This window comes from Triticum dicoccoides, chromosome 6B, assembly GCF_002162155.2.
Source record: "Triticum dicoccoides isolate Atlit2015 ecotype Zavitan chromosome 6B, WEW_v2.0, whole genome shotgun sequence".
Taxonomy (NCBI): Eukaryota; Viridiplantae; Streptophyta; class Magnoliopsida; order Poales; family Poaceae; genus Triticum; species Triticum dicoccoides.
The window spans coordinates 18,312,333-18,318,214 of NC_041391.1; the positions used below are offsets into that span (position 1 = coordinate 18,312,333).

A 5,882-nucleotide genomic window follows, 5' to 3' on the forward strand; every position below is an offset into this window, starting at 1 on the left:
GCCGATGAAAAAATAAATGAAAGAAGAGCTTCTAAAAAATTAATCTTTATGCATTTTTCTATGGTTGATGACAATACATGGTTTTGTAAAGTTCTTCATGTTGGGAATTGCATGAAACTTGCAAAAAGGTTTTTTATTCACGCAAAGAGTCGCTCTAACGCAATCTACTAGTCCATTCCTAGATGCAGCATGAGACTGACAAGTGGGGGCCCACTTGGGTTGGGTTGAACCAGACCTCAACACCCACGCACTTCATCTTTTCACTCCACCACCGCCCAATCGAGCTTTCCCCATTCCATCGCCGCCGCCGCCGCCGCCACGCTCGCCATCTTCCATTTCCACCGCGGCGCCATGCTCCGGCTGCGTCGCAGCCTCCTCTCCCAGATCCTCTCGTCTCCCTCCGCCTCTCCCGTCTCCCACCTCAGCCGCCTCATCTCCGCCGCCGCGCCCGCCGTCTCCCCGAACCCTAGCTTCGCCGTGGAGGAGTACCTCGTCGCCACCTGCGGCCTCACCCGACCCCAGGCACTCAAGGCCTCTGCCAAGCTCTCCCACCTCAAGTCCCCCGCCAAGCCCGACGCCGTCCTTGCCTTCCTCGCCGGCCTCGGCCTCTCCGGCGCCGACGTCACCGCCCTCGTCGACAAGGACCCCAAGTTCCTCTGCGCCAAAGTGGAGAGAACCCTGGCCCCCAACGTCGCTGGGCTCACCGGCCTCGGTCTCTCGCCTTCTGAGATCGCACGCCTCGTCTCGCTTGTCCCCGACAGATTCCGTTGTAGATCCATCGTCTCCAAGCTTGAGTACTGCTTGTCCCTCTTCGGCTCCTCCGAGAACCTCCTTCGAGCCCTACCTCGAGTGGGTGGCTCCTGCACGAGTGCACGAGTGCGGGCTAGCTGCTTGTGATATTGCCATGCTCTGCATACGTACGCCATTGCTGCTCAACATCAGCACCGAACGCATCCGGACAGCAGTGGCGCGTGTCAAAGGTCTTGGTGTACCCCGTAGATCTCCGATGTTCAAGCATGCGTTACAAGCTGTTGCATTCCTCAACGAGGAGAAAATCACCGCCAATGTAGAGCACTTGAAGAAAGCGTTCAGGTGGTCGGATGTCGAGGTGGGCATTGCCGTTTCTAAGGCTCCAACGTTGCTGACAAGGACTAAGGAATCGCTGCAGCGCAGGTCTGAGTTCCTCATCTCTGAGGTGGGCCTAGAGCCAACATACATAGCACATCGGCCGGTAATGCTCACTTACAGCCTGGAGGGCCGGCTGAGGCCCCGGTACTACGCTGTAAAGTTTCTCAAGGAAAATGGATTGCTCAAGCGCGGCCCGAGCTACTTTACTGTTTTCAACCAGACCGACAATGTATTCAGGGCGAAGTACATATGCCCTCACAAGGAAGCTGCACCACACCTCCAAGAGGACTATGATGCCGCTTGCAAAGGGGAAGTGCCAACTAATTTCAGATTCACATGAGCCAAGAATGGGCATGTGATGTAACTGTGTGCTGGTTGCCCGCTGTTGTATGACTGTTAGATGCTGGGTTTGGTCGTTGCTAACGTGTGATGGAATTGATAGTTTGATCCCTGAATACTGATATGTAATGCAGCAGAGAAGAAAGCATTGATTGGTTATGAACTTTTTTTGTCCTCATTCATGTTTTTAAACACACATATTTGAAACTAAGTGTGAGATCAGGCCATGGAGGAGGGCTCACTTGTACAGGTTATCTGCTAAACATCGAACTCTCACATGGAGGAGGGTTGGCTTCATTTAAGTTTAAGTAAGTAAACCTACGCGACTCTGTTCCTTTTTATGCCAGTACCAATGGAGAAGCACTTTCTGCTAGTAATGTTCTTGAGACAAAGAAGCACTAATTTTTTATTGTGTGTATTGTGGATTTTCATGCTCTGCACCATGGTCATAAATCATGTGTTTATTGTGGATGGCAGCTTAAGATTTTTAGTTCATTATTGTGTTTTGGTCCTGTGGGTAGTTCTTGGTGCCAAGCACCACCAGCAGGTTCACTAGCATTTTTTTGTCTTCTATAACTGAGCTACCTCTTCTTTAGTTTGTCTAAAACTGAGTGCTTAATTTATTGCTCTGGTCGGTGTGATTGCGAATATAGGCACCAAACTATTGGTATCATGTACATCCATTACTCTGAATACACGGTCTGCATATCTGCATAGACTGCTGGTTCTTAAATACTCCCCCCTAGTATTCTTGTTTATTCGAAATGCTGCACATAATCTGCTAACTTTTGGGGGCACATTTCTTCCAACTGACCACATGATCTGTACTTGAATTAGTTTCTACCATCTTGGGTGTGTTCATCTAGAGAAAGATATCATCGAAGTTCATTGGCGAATAGTAAAATTTGGTATCTGTGTCTGTTTGATTTTCGCAAGGGAAAAGTAAGGATTTGAGCCATGTTTGATCTAAAAACACAAAGAACTCCTGTACTTTCTTTAACCTCCAAAGTAACTGCCAAAGCGTGCTAGAATTAGAACCATGTTTGATCTAAAAACACAAAGAACTCCTGTACTTTCTTTAACCTCCAAAGTAACTGCCAAAGCGTGCTAGAATTAGTTTAACTTCTACTACCTCTAACTAAATATGAGACGTTTTTGCAGTTCAAATTGAACTGCAAAAGCGTCTTACATTTAGTTACAGAGGTAGTAATTGTCAAGCAGATAAGTTGTACTTGTCATGGTCTGCCTTTTCTGAAACAAATTAAGATTTCAAGCTGGCCATACTTAAAGCTATCGTACATAATTATTAGCTACGTGTCATCTTGCCGTGTTGTTAATGCTCTGTTTATTTTACTTGTCAATGCAGGGTTATGGAAAGGCTCTCCAGGGTAAGAATTGGTTTTGTTGGCGGACCTTAAAGATGAACCATTGTTCAACTACCAACTATTTGTTGTTTTCAGGAAGACACAACCCTGTTGAAGTCTTACAGTGATTTTTCCTACTAGGTTTCATTAAGATTTTGTCGCTTTGTTGGCAATGATAAAGAATATTTTGTCACAGTCCATGCCGTAAATCTATATGATGCATCATACACTGGAGTGTTTATATGTTTCTTCAGGTTTTTCTGAACTACGATGATATTGAATCTCAACTATACATTGACCTTGACTTGTTCTGCCCAGCGAATATCATAAAACCACCCCCCTTATAAGTAGTGATTGTTCTGAATGCTAGCAGATGCCTCTTCTACTGTTTTCATATATCTTATAGTTCCCGTGTGGGTATTTAGTTCTGTAACTAAAATGCAAGTTGACATTTTGCAATGGCCAAGCAAACCATAAAGTTTGTTAATCTACCTCTTTTGTCAGCTGTTAAGTTTATTAGTCCACCTCTTTTTTCTGATGTTGTCAACTCTCTTCATGATGCAACAATGGTTTAGCCTGGTGCTGCGGAAGTGTCGCGGCTCGGCGGAGGGAGCCAGGTACCTTGCCAATCTTTCCCTGTTATGACTTATGGGTCTGGGAGAATATGCTAGTTAATATATTTATTTTTTAGATTGGGGGATGTGCAATTCACATGTCCTGCTCCTGCATGATCTTAAGACCCCTTTACGCAGCCTTGGCTAGAGTATCTGCAATCGTATTTTGTTCCCTTGGAACAGAAGCCTGAAGCTTATGAAAAAGTTTTTTGGTAACTGGTTGCAGAGTCCAGTGAGGAGCACTAGTGTTGACAGCTTGTGCATGTACATATAGGGGAGGGAGGAATTGGATGTACATGAGCAATAATAGGAGTTGGCCCCTGAAGAAAACATCGACGTGCTACACCTACACATTTAACAGAAGAGTAGAGAGACGGAGCTATGTATTTAGTAGTAGTAGTAGTGTTGAGTTTCTGATCCAAGCCATTGTCTGTGTAGCCACAGTCAGTAGCATTTTTTGTAAGAGAGATTTTTACCTGCAAATACGATTTACGTATGTGGTACAAGGGAGGTACAGGATATATTCATTATTTGTCTGAGAGCAATTCCTCTTCGCTGAAGAAAAAAAAAACCGGCCTAGTGATTAGTCCCTGAACTAACTTTACGCTACTTAAACATGAAATATATTGACTGACTGATTTACTGAATATTGTAGATCGATGGTCCATGAGAAGATGTGCTGAGATGGTATGATGCGGTGCTTTCTCCTTCTTCCAGGAGATGGAGATGGAGATGGACGGAGCATGGCGGCTCGGGCTCTGCATGCTTCTGAAGGCCCAACACGCTGCTCGGGCTCTGCATGCTTCTGAAGGCCCAACACACTGCATCTGGTTTGCTTTAATCGGTTCGACATCGATGAGTTCCGTGCTTCCTCCTCAACACACGCTTTTGATCTAGCTTGGATGTAGACAATTTGAACTCTGAATTTTCATGCATGCAATGTATTTAAACAATCAAGTATTGGATGTGGTATTAAATTTTCGATGTGAATCACAGCTGAAAGTTGTTACCTCTGAATCTTTCAGACTTGATGTTTGAGCGAGGCCGAGGGAAGCGCTCTGTGAGCATGTCGCGTGATGGCTTCGAACACGCATGTTCCAGCCTCCTGCAACCTGGCGCATCAGCTCCCGCCTAGAACAGTACACGCTGCTGCCTAGAGGGCCTTCGTTGCATAAGCTCCCTAATTTTTTGTTCAGAGTATTCCTTGTTTACATCCTTCATTGTAGTTATATTATCTGGGCTATACCTCCACATGTGTGCTTTCTGTGATGGCTTACATACTCTAGAGATTATCATGAAATTTATAACTTGTTAGTGTTTCCCCGCTCTGCTTTTGTCGTATATATTCTGCATTGCTACTCCAGATAGAATCCACAGTAGTTAGTTAATTTTGCTTGAAAACTTCTGTCTGATGGGCATGCTGGTCCTATGGCAAAACCAGCCAACCATGTACAACCTTGGTAGTCAAAGCAAAGTGATGGTTGTATATACTTAGTAATTAGATGCTGTGCGTGCCCTCTGCTAATTAAATAATCTTTCCTGGGCTCGATGATTAAATGATTGCCTTCTCGGCCCTTAAAAATATCATTGGACAAATTACTGTTCTGTATGAACTGCTCCTCTTGTTTTCCTTGATCTAATTTCCTAGGTGTGAAAAATCTCTCTACCAGTATGTGTTTTCGTTCAAGAAGATGCACTGTTGCATGATTCAGGGCATAAACACTAGATACATTGTTTTTTCCAGGTATTCAAACTTACTGCGGATCATGTGAGCTGCTGGATCCGTTTATTATTCACCTGAACCCTATTGCCCTGCGACGATGCGAGCAAAAGTTGCGAGTGTAGTACATATCGATTCTGAGCCGACAAGTTTATATGTAGGCCTGAAGCTTATGAGAAAGTTAGTTGATCGGCAGCATGGTAACTGCTTGCAGAGTCCAGTGAGGAGCTAGAGTGTTTTGTGCTAGCTAATGATGCATGTTGACAGCTTCTGCATATGCATACAGGGGAGGGAGGAATTGCCTGGTCATCAGCAATAGAGAGAGGCGTGTACAAATTTGGCCCGTTAAGAAAACGTTGACATGCTCCACATTTAAAGAAAGTGTTTGAGTTTCTGATCCAAGCTTTTATCGTGCGCCTAAGATTCAGTCTGTTTAGCCATACACAGTAGCATTTATTTGTCAGAGAGGTACTAGCATTTATTTGTGTTTCTATTACTTGTAAAGTTGTGACCATCCTTTTGAGTTTGCAAGATATGTTCAACATCTGTGATCATTCTGGGAGCTGTTTTTGCTTGCAAATACGATTTCCATACGTGGTAGATAGGAGGTACAAGACATTTGTCTGAGAGCAATTCCTGTTTTCTGGAGGCGAAAAAAGACATGGCTTAGTGATTGATCCCTGAACTAAGTTTTACATACACTACTTAAACAAGAAA

The 5,882-nt window shown here is 44.4% G+C and overlaps 1 pseudogene; it reads left to right on the forward strand.

Moving 5' to 3' along the window:
• Positions 1-285: 285 nt before the first annotated feature.
• On the forward strand, positions 286-4,766 carry LOC119326298 (annotated as a pseudogene).
• The last annotated feature ends 1,116 nt before the right edge of the window (positions 4,767-5,882 follow it).